Source organism: Aedes albopictus, chromosome 2 (assembly GCF_035046485.1).
Source record: "Aedes albopictus strain Foshan chromosome 2, AalbF5, whole genome shotgun sequence".
Taxonomy (NCBI): domain Eukaryota; kingdom Metazoa; phylum Arthropoda; class Insecta; order Diptera; family Culicidae; genus Aedes; species Aedes albopictus.
The window spans coordinates 342,081,040-342,098,106 of NC_085137.1; the positions used below are offsets into that span (position 1 = coordinate 342,081,040).

The 17,067-nt window shown below is 39.7% G+C and overlaps 1 protein-coding gene across 1 annotated transcript in view; it reads left to right on the forward strand.

Annotated features, from left to right (window-relative positions):
• Window positions 1-874: 874 nt before the first annotated feature.
• Window positions 875-17,067, forward strand: part of LOC109431742 (BTB/POZ domain-containing protein Tiwaz) — a 233,557-nt gene continuing 217,364 nt past the window's right edge. Inside the window, exon 1 of the mRNA XM_019708013.3 lies at window positions 875-1,370. The gene's annotated coding sequence lies outside the window, so the exon portion shown is untranslated. The remainder of the gene's footprint in view (window positions 1,371-17,067) is intronic.

The following is a 17,067-nucleotide window of genomic DNA, read 5'->3' on the forward strand; positions in this document are numbered from 1 at the left end:
TGTAGAGCTCTAAAGAAAAAGAAGTTTTCAGTAGTACAGCTGCAACCAAAACTCACAGTTGTATTACTATTATTATTATAGATCTTCTCAACCAGCGATTGAGCAATGGATGGATGCGTAATTTGGTGAGCTCGTTCCATGTTATTGCATTGATAGACTCAAGGCATTTACGGCACATGCTTATAATATAAAAGTGACAACTGCCATGAGAACAAGTATTGCCCGAATGTTCAAGAAATATCAGTACCTGGCCGTTACAATTCCTTCGTGTACATCAACAAAAATCACAGAACATGTCACTATGTACATGATGGAACCCACCGAGAGAATGCAGTTTTCTATTAGATAGGTATTTATAATTGCCAAGTCGAATGACAGAGACGCTTGAGTAGATTTCGCGCACCCCTCACACAACAATTAGGAGCAAAAACCATGCACAGGAAGCATAAAACATACCGACTGCCATCAGGATTTCCTCATTCTCAGTTCGTCAGCTGTTGGAGTCGTATCGGTCTACTCTCCCAAAACGTGGTTCTAGTGTTGATTTGCTGCTGTTGCTGCTGCTCGGGTTCCTCGTGTTGTTGTGGGGTTGTATTTTATGTACTACGAAGTAAGGAATTCGCCTGTTATGTTGTAAACACAGAGAGGGCCACCCACTCGCGTGGTGTTTTTACGGTGAGAACGGTGAGCATAAAAGGTGAGAGCAAACGATTTCGCTCCCTTGACTCTCCGAGAGTGGCGGCCGACCGCGTGAACCTTAATAAATCATGAAAGCATAAAGTTTTTAAGGTGATTCGTCAGTTTCAATTACGGGAGAGTCGAAGTGTGAATGCACACGAGGTGCCAGAGCACGGTTTGGCCAGAGCAGTATTGGCCCGAGTGCAAAGTGAGTGCAGAAGAGCGAAAGAGACCAGCCGAGGCTCTGCGACGATATACACGCGATAAAACAAGGTGCAAAGAAGGTAAATTGTTGTTTGAAATTGAAACCCCAGTGGCGGCAACATAATCCTCTGGTCTGGTTGGTTGCAGTCGGCCATTCACAGTTCAGTCGGTTCTGTGGCTCCGCTCGTGTCGCGTGCTTTTGGTGGTATGCTCCTTCCATCGTATCGGTGTGTAATCCTGTAGGGACCTTAGTTGAAGTGCTGGTGTTCAATAGAAGAAGGTTATCTATCGGTGCTTAGTGGTTGTTTGGAAGTTACAAAATTGGTGTCTTGAGAGACGACTGATAAGGGAGCGAAGAATTTCAAGTGACTGTGTTGAACTTTCGAAAAAGTAGCCACCATTTTTCCCTTCGACATCTTCAACCTGTACTCCGCCGATCTGGAGCAACGGAGCAGCTCGCTAAGCCTGGAGGCAAACTGCCTTAAAAGGTAAGTGCTACTTTTGGTTTTGTTTCTCTTTGACTCAACCCGGCCAGGTGACAGTTTCAGCCGGTCCGAGGGAAGGGTTTGGGTTACGTTTAAATATTTAGTATCTCGCATGGCCACCGAAAACTGGAAAATAACTGCCACCATGTGTGCGATGACTAATTACGGCTATCAGGCCTTCTCGGTGCAAAGGTGCGCCTCATTGTGCGGTACTCGTTTGCGTATTATGGTCGAAAATATCGCCCTCAAGCGTTTATGTGCTATCAACAGCGCGCAAAAAGTTTCCCCCAAAAAACCTGTCAACGCGATCCGGATACAATGCACAACACAACAACCGAACCCGGAGCGGACATGGATGGCCGTCGAAGAAACTTCATCCCGAAAATCACATAATTGGGATAATTATAATTTTATTATTATGATGCGTACCGGCAGATTAATTTCATTCCAATGTATTATTTATACAACAATGTTAATTAAAAGCACACGGTTGCTAGCAAAATGTGAAATGCACTTTGTGCGCTTCCGGCGGCCTTCAGCAACAGCATATCCGGAGCCCCGAACCTCTGCCCGTGCCGGTCGCCTCGTGCAGCGCAGTCCTTGGAGTGAGCATCACCGCCGCACACTGCACTGACTGGACCGCCAGCAAAATCATCCCCGTTGTCGTTCTTTTAACACATTGTAGATGCAGCGTGCTGAGGAAAACATCACATTGAATTTATATATATGAAACACAGATCGCTGACATTAATGATAGGGTGCTTCTTAATGGGAAATGTTTGAAAACATCAAAAGATTCATTAGTTTGTTGTATTGGTTTGAAGCACTATTTAAATAAACTATAAATGTTTGTCTTTTTAAAAATTATGAAACGCACCGCTGTAACTAACTAAAACAGACTAGACTACTAAGAATAAGTAATTATAAACTCATAACATCAATCAAATCAGTTTACAAAAAAAAGGTAATTATGAACTTCTTAAGTCGACTTCAACATTATTAATCAACAAGAAATTTCGTTAAACTTACACACATATCTTGCATTGTAGTTAACCAATTTTTACAAGAGTGAATAACATATCCTTTGATCGTTCAAAGTTTTCGAATGAGGATTGAACGCGGTAAAGTTTTAAGGTTAGTCAGAGTACTTTGCTTAAAAATTTAAACAATAATCGATGTCTTATCAGTAGTATTGTACGGGAAGTCGTGAAAAAATCTGCCCTACTGTAGCTTCCCAAGTAATATTTTTTAGTCAAACAGACTAGAATAGGTTCTTAGAACCATCTTAAATAAAAGGTATAATTTCTTATGATGGTTCTCAAAACCTTTACAAGACTAATTGGTCATCAAAATGTTTCTTGGGTTTCGGCACTCGCGATATGATTCTAAACTAAAAATGATCATCATCGGCTAAATGAGCTCATGAATGATGTGAACCACAGTAAAACATCACCTAAAATCCATGAGTTTTCCGTCACCCAGCACACCTCGAAAACCTGAGGACCTCTGAAGATGCTGCGTTCAGAAAATTTGTTGATGTTGAGTTTCGGAGTAACTTTTAACAGACAATATCTTTGTAGGCCCTACACTTTGCAATATATGCTAAACTTTATGGCTTAATCGGTTATTTTCTACTCAGAGTGTAAGGGAGTAGAGATCAAAGTGGATAATGAAATGATAGTATGATAGTATTCGCTAGGAAAATATATAGAAGGAAAAATTAGGCATGAGGGCCATGTATTGAACGAATACATCGAATGCGTGAAACTTCTGCCGTACGACCTAAACTTTTTTTGAACAGATCGTCTTGGTCATACCACCATACCAAGATTGGCCCGAAATGAAAGCCTTGATTTGAGAAAACGATTCCGATGACCCACACTAATATATACGGGAGAGGGATAATCTTGTCAAGTCGTATTAGAATATAAAACAACTAATATTGGCTATGCCTAAATCGTAATAATAGATATAGGGTGCCTGTACCAATTATGATACTACCCAAGGAAAACTTAGTACCGTAACAACTGCATTCAATGAAGTATTCGATTTGTTCGACTTCAATCTGTCTGCTCAGGCATTCCAGAGAAAGGTTCAGCAGCGGAGGCATCGTGTGCTGTGATAGCATTATTCGACATTGGATGCGGCGAATTTGAATACAGGCGAGAATCTCCAAATATTTTAACGTAAAAAGCTTATATACATGCATGTTTTTATTTTTTATTTTCAGTAACTGCTTGAGAAACCTGTTGTTTCCTCTTCCTCTTCTTGGCGTAACGTCCTCACTGGGACAAAGCCTGCTTCTCAGCTTAGTGTTCTATGAGCACTTCCACAGTTTTTAACTGAGAGCTTCCTCTGCCAATGACCATTTTGCATGTGTATATCGTGTGGCAGGCACGAAGATACTCTATGCCCAAGGAAGTCAAGGAAATTTCCTTTACGAAAAGATCCTGGACCGATCCTGGACCGAATCGAACCCGTCACCCTCAGCATGGTCATGCTGAATACCCGTGCGTTTACCGCCTCGGCTATATGGGCCCTCTAACTTGTTGTTTGTAATGTTTTAATAGTTTAAAATTGTTTGTGTTATAATGTAGATCCTTATAAGTCAATCTCTGTAATGTTTGTCGAAAAAATGCCTTTTGGAGACAGGCAATCACTTTTCATGACCAACTCCAAGAGGCTTTTCCCCACCACCTTCATCAAGACACAAGTCAGATGAAGCGAATAAAGAATAAATAAAAAATAAAGAAAACTATTTGTACAAAAATAACAAGTAGACCAACGAATGTCAATAATATGTTCAAAAATAGCTTAGTTTCCATACTTTACAGGAAAAATATAGAAACGGAACCAAAACTTCTTTTACACACCAAAACCGGTTTGTGATTTCAGCAAATTGGTTTACTGAACAATAATCAGCAAACATACATTTTACTGAAAAAATCAGCAGTTTGGGTTTGTTAGCTGAAAATCAGCAAACTAGTCGGGTGTACTGAACTTCCAGCAATCTCGTCCGTCGTCAGCCACATCGGTCACTTGTCAAAGTAGAAAAAAAGTTTGGCGTTGTATGCACACTCACTGGAATTTTATACTTTTCATTATTCAGTGCGATGTTTTTTCGATAAAGCTAAGTAAAAACCAGAACCAAGTTTAGATTTTCTTTTCTCTGGACATAAGAAGGTGAATTATAAAACATTGAATAGTACAAAGTTCTTAACATCGGCGTTAAACAATGTTTTATTTATACCTCACAGATGAAACTCCAGTGGAAAAGACAGCAGATCCAACGATGGCCAAGAAATTAACAACGAGTCCAAAGGCTCTCCTCATCTTGGATAATTCTTATATTTTCCGGTGTCTGTTATTAAACAGTGCGAATATGTACGAAGGGCGTAGTGTTTAAAAAAGGCAGCGGCAGCGTATTTTGTGACCTGTACCATTTGTTTTTCGAATTATATGGACTAATATTGAAGTAAACATAAATAAAACTTATAAATTCAAATGAATATAAACTTTTTCTTTCATTTATTTATTTTTATGAGCATCTTCAATCATAAGTTTCAGTATTTTGCTCTGGTTTGCTGAAACTTTTCAGTTAAATGGTGACAAACTCCGCGTCGGTCGAATTCACTGAAATTTCAGCACAAAGTACTGATCGTTCTGCAATCCCCTGTCAACCAAAGTGACAACCGAAATTGCTGATATTTTCAGTAGTTTTTTTACTGAATTGATTGCTGAAATTACAGCTCGGCAAAATTCAGCAAAATTTTGCTGATTTTCAGCGAAAAAAAATTGGTGTGTAGGTTCGATCCCAGCCCCGGTATTTGCTATTTTTCGTTGACGCGCTGACACTTGACCCGGATAATTTGATATCGGCGAACGGCGATTTATAATGGACTCCCAATCGGACTGGAGAAGGATCAACAGCCACACACCAACATCGCCATGCTTATCATTCTACCACGGAATGAGTAGAAAAGTGAAAACAGCTTAAGGCATCCAGTTCGATATAGTAGAATGAATACATTTGGGCACTGTACAAAGTGTAATGGCAGCTAACACTGGCAATCGCTCACGTAGTGTCCTAATAGACAATAGAGCTGTAAATTAGGTTAAACGGTCAAGAATAACGTGAAACGTCACCGACGGCATCGATACCTATTAAGCTAAGGTGAAACTTTTGTATTTAGAAATGGTGCTAGTATGATAAGATTTACTCACACTATCATTTTTTCGTGGGCTGCGCTACGAACAGAATAGTGACGTCCAACTTCCAGCTGTGCTGCAAGTCTTTTTGATAGAGTGATCTTCGGCAACAGTGAGTGGTCATTCAAATTTTCAACGAAGATGTTTCCTTTTTTTCGACTGAAACTGTTCTTTTTCAATTTGTTTATTAGAAACTTGTTCACATCTAGGTTGACATCCTTGCTGTCAGTATGATCATTAGAATTGTTTTCTCATTCCTAGGCAATTCTTTCTTGAATTGAATCGATTGAATTCTTAAGGTGACTTGGTGCGTCACAGATTTTTCATAGGAATCATTGACTTTTCGGTTTTTAATGATTGTTTGCCTCGCGTTTTTGAAGTGATACAAAACGGGCAATTCTGCAGTTACGCAGCAAAAAAAGTATCATTACAGTTACCACGAGTGAGCATTTCGGATGATATATTTTTATACAAATATGCGCTTTCATGACAGAGTTTTATCACTTTGAAATTTAGAGCGAGATTTCAATGATACTGATGACGCACTATGCGTCATTAAAATATTAAAAAAGCAAAACTGTTTCCAGGGATAACAAATATTCCGCAATGCATAATGATTAGTATTGCATGTTATTGTTTTTTACTAAAACCACCAACATATCAAAAAGTAGTCAACTGACAAGACTGATATTGCGAAACTCTGTCATCTGGTATCAACAGAATTGGCGAATTACTATCGATATTTATACGACCATCAAAAATGTCTAACTCGACATTCAAAATTAACTACACATTTAATCTGAAGTGCCGGATTCTCAGCATTTTCTCAAACTTTCGCCGAGATCCGCACAGCCAAGTGCTCGGCAAACAACAACATTACCGAAATCTCAGTAACTTTGACAGATCATTACTGAGATTCGGCAACTGTTTTGCTGAGAATCAGATAACAAACGTTATTTTTGAATTTGCTGAGCAGTCAGCTGTGCGAGAAAAGCCGAGCCCGCGTATATATTTTTAAGTGAGTTTAACTGCCCTTAACCCTAAAAGGGATACCTGGGGTCCATTGGACCCCAGGCGCCTTTCAGAGCTCGTCTTTGATGGAACATACTCAGCGAGGTGACGAAACTGAGGCGATGAAGGTATCCCTTTTAGGGTTAAATAAACAAATCTTACGTCAAAACATACAAATAACACACTTAAAAACCCTAATTAATCCACCTAGCGGTGATGGCGCCTTTATCGTGCCTTCGAAACCCCATTTCAATAAAACTCAAGCGAAATGTTTATGTATATCGCACTTCCATACAATTAACAGAAATCCATTTCATGATACCAGAAATCATATCGTTTATCTGGCTTTTAATGTTTGAGCCTCAAACTCTTAATAAAAAGACGCCATCTTGAATTTGGACCAACATCTTGGATATTCAAGTCGCCATTTTTGGAATCCAGAAATCCTCCCCATACCAAATATACCAAAAATGCATTGTTTCAGGCCCTAAAACTCCATTAAAGAGCCGCGATTTTAAATTCGGAGCCGCCATCTTAAGTATTAGATCGCCATTTTGAACTCTGGAAGTCTTCCCCATATCAAATATACCAATATTGCATGGTTTTAGAGCCTAAAACTTCATTAAACAACCATTCGAGCCATCTTGGATTTTAGATCGCCATCTTGTACATTCTGGTCGCCATTTTTTGACTCCGGACATCTTTCCCATACCAAATATTGCATGGTTTTAAAGCCTTAAACTTATTTAAACAGACGCCATATTGGACATTCAAGGCGCCATTTTAGGAGTCCAGACATCTACCACATATCAAATATTCCCATATAGCATGCTTTAAGAGCCTAAATCTCTATTAAACAGCCGCCATATTAAAATTTGAGCAGCCACCCTGAACATTTGGCTGCCATCTTGAATTTTGGGCCGACATCGTAGAGCTTCTGGTCTCCAGTGTTGATTTCCGCACAAAACTCGCCAACCATGCTAAAGGCTACAAAAATCGCCGCAGTTTGATGTATCGCATGATGGGGCTAGTTCAGTTTTATATACGGCCAGTTGTACCGGTGCTGGTCCGGATCACTGAAATGGCCATAACTTCGGAACGCCTTGGCTGATCTAGACCATTTTTAATAGCAAACAATTCCAATTAGATTCAAGATTCAAGATATAATCCGAAAAATCGGCCAATGGGAAGTGCCTTAAAAGTGAGTGAACTTATTTTACGCACATACATACATACATACATACATACATACATACATACATATATACATGCACACATACAGACATAATCTTAATTCGTTGAACTGAGTTGATTGGTATATGCGACTTGATCCTCCGAGCCTTTTTTCGTAAAATCGTTTTTTGAGTGAACATATAGTTTTTTAGTACACTAAGTGTACGAGAAAGGCAAAACACTACTTTCGAGCTTTTTAGCTTTAGCTTTTTTTTTGTTTTTATTTACGTGTATTTTAACTTAAAGCTAATTCTACACTTTTTAGCTTTAGTTAAGCCGTTACAAATATTTATTTCACTTTTTGTCCCACCACTCTTTGGCTGGTCGAGGCGGGGGGATAAAAATAATAAAACATTTAATCTGAAAAATATTAAAAACTCATCGGATTTGTTAAAGAATTTTTAGCAAGACCCGCTATTTTGATAAATATTTTTTTATCTGCCCCCTCAAAACGCTAAATCTGGCCAAACAATTTTGAAGGGGGGGAAACAAAAAGTCAAAAATAAATTTGTATCCGCCTTATCTAACTAAACAAATAGATTCCAAGATCTTTTTTGGTTGCAAATTGAATAATCTTTCAAATGCGATAAGTTTGACCATTTTCAAGTTACAGTCAGTTTGAGACAAGCAAAGTCAAAAATATGTAAAGTTCAATTACTACGTAACGGTTGAGATTTGACCATATGCGTAAAACATTTTTTTCACCGGTCTCAACCTGTTTGCTTGCTAAGGGGTGATACACAAATTATGTCACGCTAAAATCGACCTTTTTCAACCCCCCTCCCCCCTATGTCACACTTTTTGTATGGGACCTCGACAATTTTTGTATGGGTCGTCACGTTATGCAAACCCCCCCCCCCCTCCCCCTAAAAAAGTGACGTAATTTGTGCATGGCCCCTAACGCTTATGAGGTTATCAAAAAATCCTAGCTTTGCTCTGTCGCATTTATTTAGCCGCTTTCGGAGGGACACCCGGAACTGGTACGGCACTACCGGCTGTCTCTAATGTGGTCCTAACCTATTTCTTTGATAGCCAGTCATCAGGTTATCAGAAAAACCGTTATTTGTGTATCGCATGCATGGGTTAGGTATTTTTTTTTATTTGGCCACATTCGTCGGGACCCCCGGAACCGGTTCCGGAACACTACTGGTTCAGATATGGTCTAATATTGTTTTCCTGCTAACCGTTCATCTGGTTATCGAAAATGCCGCTGTTTGATGTGTCGCATGCATGGGTTTGGTACTCTTTCATATTTGGCCATCTCCGGTGGGACATCCGGAAGCGGTTCCGGAACATTACCGGTTCAGATGTGGTCTGATACTGTTTTCCTGCTAACCGTTCATCAGATTATCGATAAAGCCGCTATTTGATGTGTCGCATGCATGAGTTATGTTCAATTTGATATTTGGCCACTTCCGGCGGGACATTCAGAACCGGTTCCGGAACACTACCGGTTCAGATATGGTCTGAGACTATTTTACTGCTCACCGTTCATCAGATAATCGTAAATGCCGTGGTTTGATGGGTCGCATGCATGGGTTTGGTGCATGTTCATGTCTGGCCCCTTCCAGGGGTAGCGATCCGGAACACCTAAATGGCCATAACTCCGGAACGGCTGAACCGATCCGAACCATTTTCAATAGGAAACAATGGGACCAGATTCTGCGTCGAATGAGCCATTGATCGTTAAAATCGGTTGATATTTACTATCTAAAAGTGAGGTGACCTTTTTTTGTACACATACACACACACATACATACACACACACACATACACACACACAGACATCATCTCAACTCGTCGAGCTGAGTCGATTGGTATATGAAACTTGCCCCTCCGGGGGCTCTATCAAAATTTCATTTTTGGAGTGAACATATAGCCTTTCGGTACACCTTGGTGTACGAGAAAGGCAAAAATATACTTATAAAAATTATTACATTTCAGATTTTATCAGTAAATGGAGCTTTATTTTTGTAATATCTCATTTTTAGTCAGTGACTATCTTAATCTTACCGGAATTCTAACACAATTGCTTTATATGCATTGTATTTCAAGTTTTTGAATCGAATATATTTGATATTTCTATATCACCCTAGCACGAATAACACACATTTCCATACAGGCATCTATCCAACAACACTCCGGTAGGAAAGGCATCGCTACATAAACAAACATCAAAAATTATTGAAAAGGTATGGCCCCGAACTCGGTGGATATTTCTGCAACGCGACCGGGCATCGACGAAGAGAGTCATAATATGAAAAGTTATCATAATAAATATGGCTGGAAGCCGAGCGGGGCGACAGAACCGAGCATAATGCACAAATGCGATTCGAGTGTGAGTGTGCAGCTGCATGTCAGCGACAATGTATGACCAGAAATTTAAATATCGGAAATACTTTGAAAAAACTTCTACATTGACATTGGTGGCAGGGAAGTGCATTACATTGCATGGTTCCGATTGATCGGTAGTATACCGCGTATTGCGTTTGGATGTGATGTTGTACAGTTTCAACAGGTTGATTCGTGTAGTCATAGATCAGTAACTGATGAAAGAATGGTCTAGAAACTTCAGTCACAGATTTTTTTTATACACAATGTACAAACACTTCCGATCAAAAGTTTAGAGTCACCCCCTCAAAAGCATGTCATTTTTAGGCCCATATCTCCGCCAATCCGCTCCCAATTTAACGGAAGTGTCGCTGGAAATAAAAAAAAATTGAAAAAAAAAATTAAGTAGGGTGCCTGTACCAGTTATCGCACGACCTAATAAGACATATTTTTACAAAAATAAGAAGAAGACCGTCGAATATCATCAATATGTCAAATGATTGATTAGTTTTCATATTTTACAGGAAAAATAAACAAACTGAGTCAAAACTACTTTTAGTATTTATTACGGCGTGTGCCAATGATAGGAACCCTGTACCAGTTATGGACACATTTGATAATTTGGGTTCCACTTCGCACTATTTACATGCATTCCTTATGGGATTAGCCATAACTGGTACACTATGGCGAAATAGGGTGCAAGGAAGCTGAAAACTTAAGGAATATTATTTATTTCTATCGTAATTTGAACAAATTGTGAAGTTTAAATGATTGCAATCATCTTTTGTGTACGTGATCTGTTGCTCACAAAAATTTTCTTGTTGATTTGCATCATTAAAGGTTTAAAATCGACTATGGCGAATTTGAGGTACTATAGCTATAACTGGTACACTGAGCCTAAATGAACTCTTGATGTCATCGACCAAAAGTTTGGGGTCCCTATCGTAAAATATGGAAAATGATTTGTCGATATCTTTGTTATCTTTCATTCATTTTAAATTCTTCTTGGCTTATTCGAAACTGTGAGAGCAGTCTTTATAGCTGTTGGGATGCTACGCTTAAAATAATAAGAAGAAGAAGTCAACACTGTGAAAATTGTTACTTTTACATCCATTGACTGTAGGATACACTATTGTAAGTTGACACAGATCCAAACAGATTTGATTATAGCAACAGAAACTTTTTGTTTATGAATTAACTTAAAGATGTCTGGAGTAACAATGCGTTATGCTACAATCTTAGATGATTACATATTATTTCATTGTTAGAGTAAAGTGGGGCAAAAGTTCGAGTGGGGCAAGAGTTTATTTTGAAGTTTTTGAGCTCAATTCAAATTATTTCTTTCGGGTGTCAAAGTTGTTCGAACCGTTTTTTAAAAAGAGCCTTTCACTCCAAAAATTATGAAAATTGGTCAATATTTCGAAAAGTTATGTTGGTTTTTGATTATGATGATGATCGAAATCGAAATGATATGATCGAAAAAAATGTTGGTTTTTGATTAAAAAATTGTAACATGCGATGGTCTTCCCAACGCATGGAATGGAATTGTAATGAAATCGAATTCGATATCTATTTTATGTTGGGGCGTAACTAGGTATATTTTGAAGATGCTTTAGCATGTATAACTTTTTGCAAAAAAGATTAGTAAATCATATTTTACACATAGTGGGGCAAAAGTTCGAGTCATGTGGCAACTTTAGGTATAAACCTAAAATGTTGCAAAATGTACATATTATCTCTAAGAGTGATGGAATTAGTGAGAAAACTCGATTAAAGTTGAAAAAAAATGTTGTTTTATCTGAATTTGGCGAAAAACTACTAATTTTTGGTATAGTGAATTTAACCCTGATTTGGGTAAAATCCAGATCGAATTTCAAAGTATATTCCAGTTCTAACATCAAATATTAAGTGGTGTCAGGTATTCCTATTACCAAAGTGTCAAAATAATGTGCTACGATTAGCAAAATTCCACAAACACTAGATTCGAACTTTTGCCCCAGTGGTGGGGCAAGAGTTCGAATAAAACACACACATACAAAAAGGGTTGTAACTCAAAATTGAAAAGACATTTGGCGTAACTTTGTTCAGCAAAATTTTAGCTCATGGATGGTAGAATCACCACACGGTATTTATTTATTTTTATCTGCTTCGATATTTTGAAATAGGTTGAATTTTCAACTAGGGTCGAACTTTTGCCCCACCTTACTCTGTAAAATATTGAAATTTCTTTTCGTTTGTGAAATTCCTCGAAATTCATCGACAACATTGCAAGTTATGACCGCCGCAGACTTTCATCCAACTTTCCAATTTATCCTCATAAAGCTTAGAGTAAGGTGGGGCAAAAGTTCGACCTTAGTTGAAAATTCAACCTTTTCAAAAAACCGAAGCAGATAAAAATAAATAAATACCGTGTGGCGATTCTACCATCCTTAAGCTAAAATGTTGCTGAACAAAGTTACGCCAAATGTCTTTTCAATTTTGAGTTACAACACTTTTTGTATGTGTGTGTTTTATTCGAACTCTTGCCCCACCACTGGGGCAAAAGTTCGAATCTAGTGTTTGTGGAATTTCGCTAACCGTAGCACACTATTTTGACACTTTGGTAATAGGAATACCTGAAACCCATTAATATTTGATGTTAGAACTGGAATACACATTAAAATTCGATTTGGATTTTACCCATATCAGGGTTAAATTTACTACACCAAAAATTAGTAGTTTTCCGCCAAATTCAGATAAAACAACTTTTTTTTCAACTTTAATCGAATTTTCTCACTAATTCCACCACTCTTAGAGATAATATGTACATTTTGCAGAATTTTAGGTTTATACCTAAAGTTGCCACATGATTCGAACTTTTGCCCCACTATGTGTAAAATACGATTTTCAAATATTTTTGCAAAAAGTTATTCATGCTAGAGCATCTTCAAAATATACCTAGTTACGCCCCAAAATAAAATATCGAATATGATTTCATTAAAATTTCATTCCATGCGTTGGAAGGGCCATCGCATGTTACAATTTTTTGATCAAAAACCAACATTTTGTCATAACTCGAAATATTGATCAATTTTCATAATTTTTGGAGTGAAAGACTCTTTTTCAAAAAGGGTTCGAACAACCTTGACACCAGAAAGAAATAATTTAAATTGAGGTCAAAAACTTCAAAAGAAACTCTTGCCTCACTCGAACTTTTGCCCCACTTTACTCTAACACCAGCCACCTTGACTGCTCGGAGCAGTCCGCCCTGACCGTATGTCGTTCGGACGGAACATATCCCATAATCGCTCCCGCTCAATCTGGTCCTCCGGGGGAAATATCATGTGCTGTTTTCTGAGCTTCCCCAAAGCACCACGTCACGTTGGTCTCGTCTTTCGCGAGATAGTGACCTGAGTTCTTGCCGCGTGACCAGCGAGCCACATCAGCATCAGAACCAGCCAGCAGTCGTCATCGTCATCGTCCTCGTCGTCGTCGGTTGGTCGCTCCGCTCCTAGCGGGCGCTGGCTGCCAGTCTGCCATTCTCCACCCACCGAAAGTGTTTATGTGACGCGCCGGCCGTCGCTACTCGGAAAGAAAACTTTTCTTCGCGTTGTTGTTGCGTTGACTGCGGCAACAGCAGCAACCGAGGCGCTGAGCGCTTGGGTCCCTGTCGTTGCTATGAGGAGAATCTGGTATGAAATGCGACGATGATGTAAAATAGCCCACCTAACCATTCGTCTTCTGCTTGCTCTTCTCTTCTCAATCACATGTCCTTCTTCGTCGTCTTCGTTTTCTTATTCATTATCGTCATCTTCTTCTTCCCAAATAATAATTCAGAACAGTGGCGTAGCCAGAAATTGGATCTGCGAGAGGTTTTAGACGATCAATGATAACTTCGTAAACAACTATGAACAATGAGGTCAAATACATTTAATTTAAGCTGTAATTTAAAAAAAGCGGCGCAGCCGAAAATTTTTTTCACGAAAAGGTGTTAGATAATAAAAATTTGTTCCAAAAATGTTGGCTCCGGAGGGGGTGTTTAACCCTGCAACCCCCTCCTCCCCACCCTCCTGTGGCTACGCCACTGATTCAGAACTACGTGGGCTACAAAACGGTTAGTCTGAAAGGAGAGCATCCTACATAGATCTGGTCCTCACAAGTTCCAGCTCATGCTTCCACGGGTCAAACGATGACAAAGACCGCCAGCTGAGTGCCGCCTGGTCACTGTTGTCCTTCTGACTTCAGCTAGATTGAGGAGCTACGTCCCGAGTGACTGTTCACCAAGGAGGTGCGGCTCAAACAGCGTCTGTTCTGGCATCCAGCGGCTAAGCGAGAAACGCTGCATCACACCCAGCTTGATCCAAAATGGTAGCCCCATCAGCGTGGCCGTCCCAGTATTGGTTGGGACGTTAAACAGAACTGGCACGATGGCCCTCCGGCGAGACAGGAGTATTGGCGTAGGCCCAATAAGCCACCAGAAAAAGTCCCCATTGCGGATAACATAGGAGAAAATACGACTCGATACAATCGGCAAAGACCCACGCGACGAAATAAGGACTACGATTGGAAACTTGGAACATGGAATTGCAAGTCACTAGGTTTCGCAGGATGTGACAGGATAATCTACGACGAACTACATCCCCGCAACTTCGACATCGTGGCGTTGCAGGAACTTTGTTGGACTGGATAGAAAGTGTGGAAAAGCGGGCATCGAGCGGCTACCTTCTACCAAAGCTGTGGCACCACCAATGAACTGGAAACAGGATTTATAGTGTTGGGCAAGATGCGACAACGTGTGATCGGGTGGCAGCCGATCAACGCAAGGATGTGCATGTTGAGAGTTAAGGGCCGTTTCTTCAACTACAGCATCATCAACGTCCACTGCCCACTCGAAGGGAGACCTGATGACGAGAAAGAAGCGTTCTACGCGCAGTTAGAGCAAACATACGATGGTTGCTCGCCGCGTGACGTGAAAATCGTTGTCGGTGACATGAACGCGCAGATAGGAAGGGAGGAAATGTACAGACCGGTAACACTAGTTTACAGCATTTTTGAACTCGGTAAGCTGATGATCATTTTTGGTGTAGAATCATGCCCTGAGTTCGAAAACGCGAAGGAAAAAAAATACAGTAGAGCGGAAAATTTTTCGACTTTCCATACAAGGTTGATGATTTTTTTTTTTTTTTTTATTTTATTAACGACATTTTACACCGTGGTGCATTCATGTCGAGATAATCCACAATAAAATTACAATAAATTCTAAACTTTGGTTGCTGAATTACGGTCTAGAGCAGCTATTAATGTTTTGTGCCGTTTTGATTGCTTTTTAAACTTAACAAGCCATCCTTCGACGTCATCCTTTGCGGGATCCGGACCTGAATCATCTGTGTCTGTGTCTTCATACTCAGATCTTCCTAATCCATTTTCATCATCATCGATCGAACGAGCCGCGGTGATCGGGTCCATTGTTTCCATTGTGACTTCTGCTTTTTTACATGGTGGTGCGTTGCTATCCGTTGGGCTCGTTTGACGAATGTCTCGTTTTGACTGCTGCCGGTGACTACGTTCAGCTGTTGCGTTCGCTTCGACGTTATTATTCTCCACTGCGACGTCCATCGGTACGGGGTTGTCAGCCTCACTGTATTCGTTTGTTGGTTGGGTATCGCTTGTATTTGGTGCCAACGTTATATGGCGCGCTTTATTTTTGATTGCTGCTTCCGAGCACTTAAGCTTGGGATGTGATTTTTGTTCGCATCGCATGCAAGTGGGTACCTGCGATCGATACGATACAGCGGTGAGCTGATCTTGTACTCGGACGAAGGATGGTATATGTTTGGTCAGTTCAATGCGAACTACTCGTACGCCGTTCGGGATTCCACGAAAAAACTTTTTCCACAACTCGCGGGCAACTGATATTACCTTCCCATACTGTTTCATGTGCTCGGCGACGGCTGCATTGGGTACACTTGGCGGGAGATCGTGTACACGGACGTTGATGGCTGTATCCTCCACGTACACCGGGATGTTGAAAAATTTCTTCCCTGCTTGCATGGAGTGTTTTAGGTGGTGTGCAGAAGCCAACCGTTCTGCAGCTTCTAAGGTGCGCATCTCAATGAGGGCGCAGTTCCGAATGGTATGTAGTTGGAGATTTTTGACGGATGCCATCTCAATCTCTAGTGATTTACACAGAAATTTCTCGATGTCTCCTGCACTTGGTCGCACAGGGAGTACATTGAAATCGACGACCAATGTATTTTTGCGTATAGAAGCCATTGTCAGTAAAATGAACAATGGTAATTCTATTGCAAAAGTCGAAACCGATACGATAGTTTGCTCTGCCGCAAAGAGTCGACCGATCCGATCGCGCGTTGGCTGACAACTCGGTTGATGATTTGAAATCGATTTTTGTTCTATTTTTAAGCAACGTCGCTCACTTCACACACCTCATTCTCCGTAATCAATGCTCCGATTGAGCTGAATTTTTTACTGTAACTCGCCTACATATGATATGTCAAATAAACGTCGAGAAAGAATTTTTAAGTTGGTTTTTTCTTATTGAAAAAAATACATTTCTTCAAAAAAATTAGGGAATTTTGCTAAAATTTAAGAAGATCGTCCCTAAAACTCGCCAATATCTTGAATTTCATCAATCTGATGCAAAACCTGTATTTAGATGACCGAATGGTATTGTATTCAGCTTTTAATTTATGGAAAAAGATTTAAAATTGGTTGAACAAAACGCAATATATTTGAATTTTAGTAAATTACATATTTTGAAAAGTTGCAAAACTCGATATTGAGCTAAATCTCAAAAACTGTTCTACTTTAAATTTTTTGAAGGTCGGTTTCGAAATCAGCACTAAATTGTGCTTCAAAAATTTTGGTCGTTGACAGAAGTTCACGACTTTCGTTTTATTTTGTAAACTTATAATCGGGC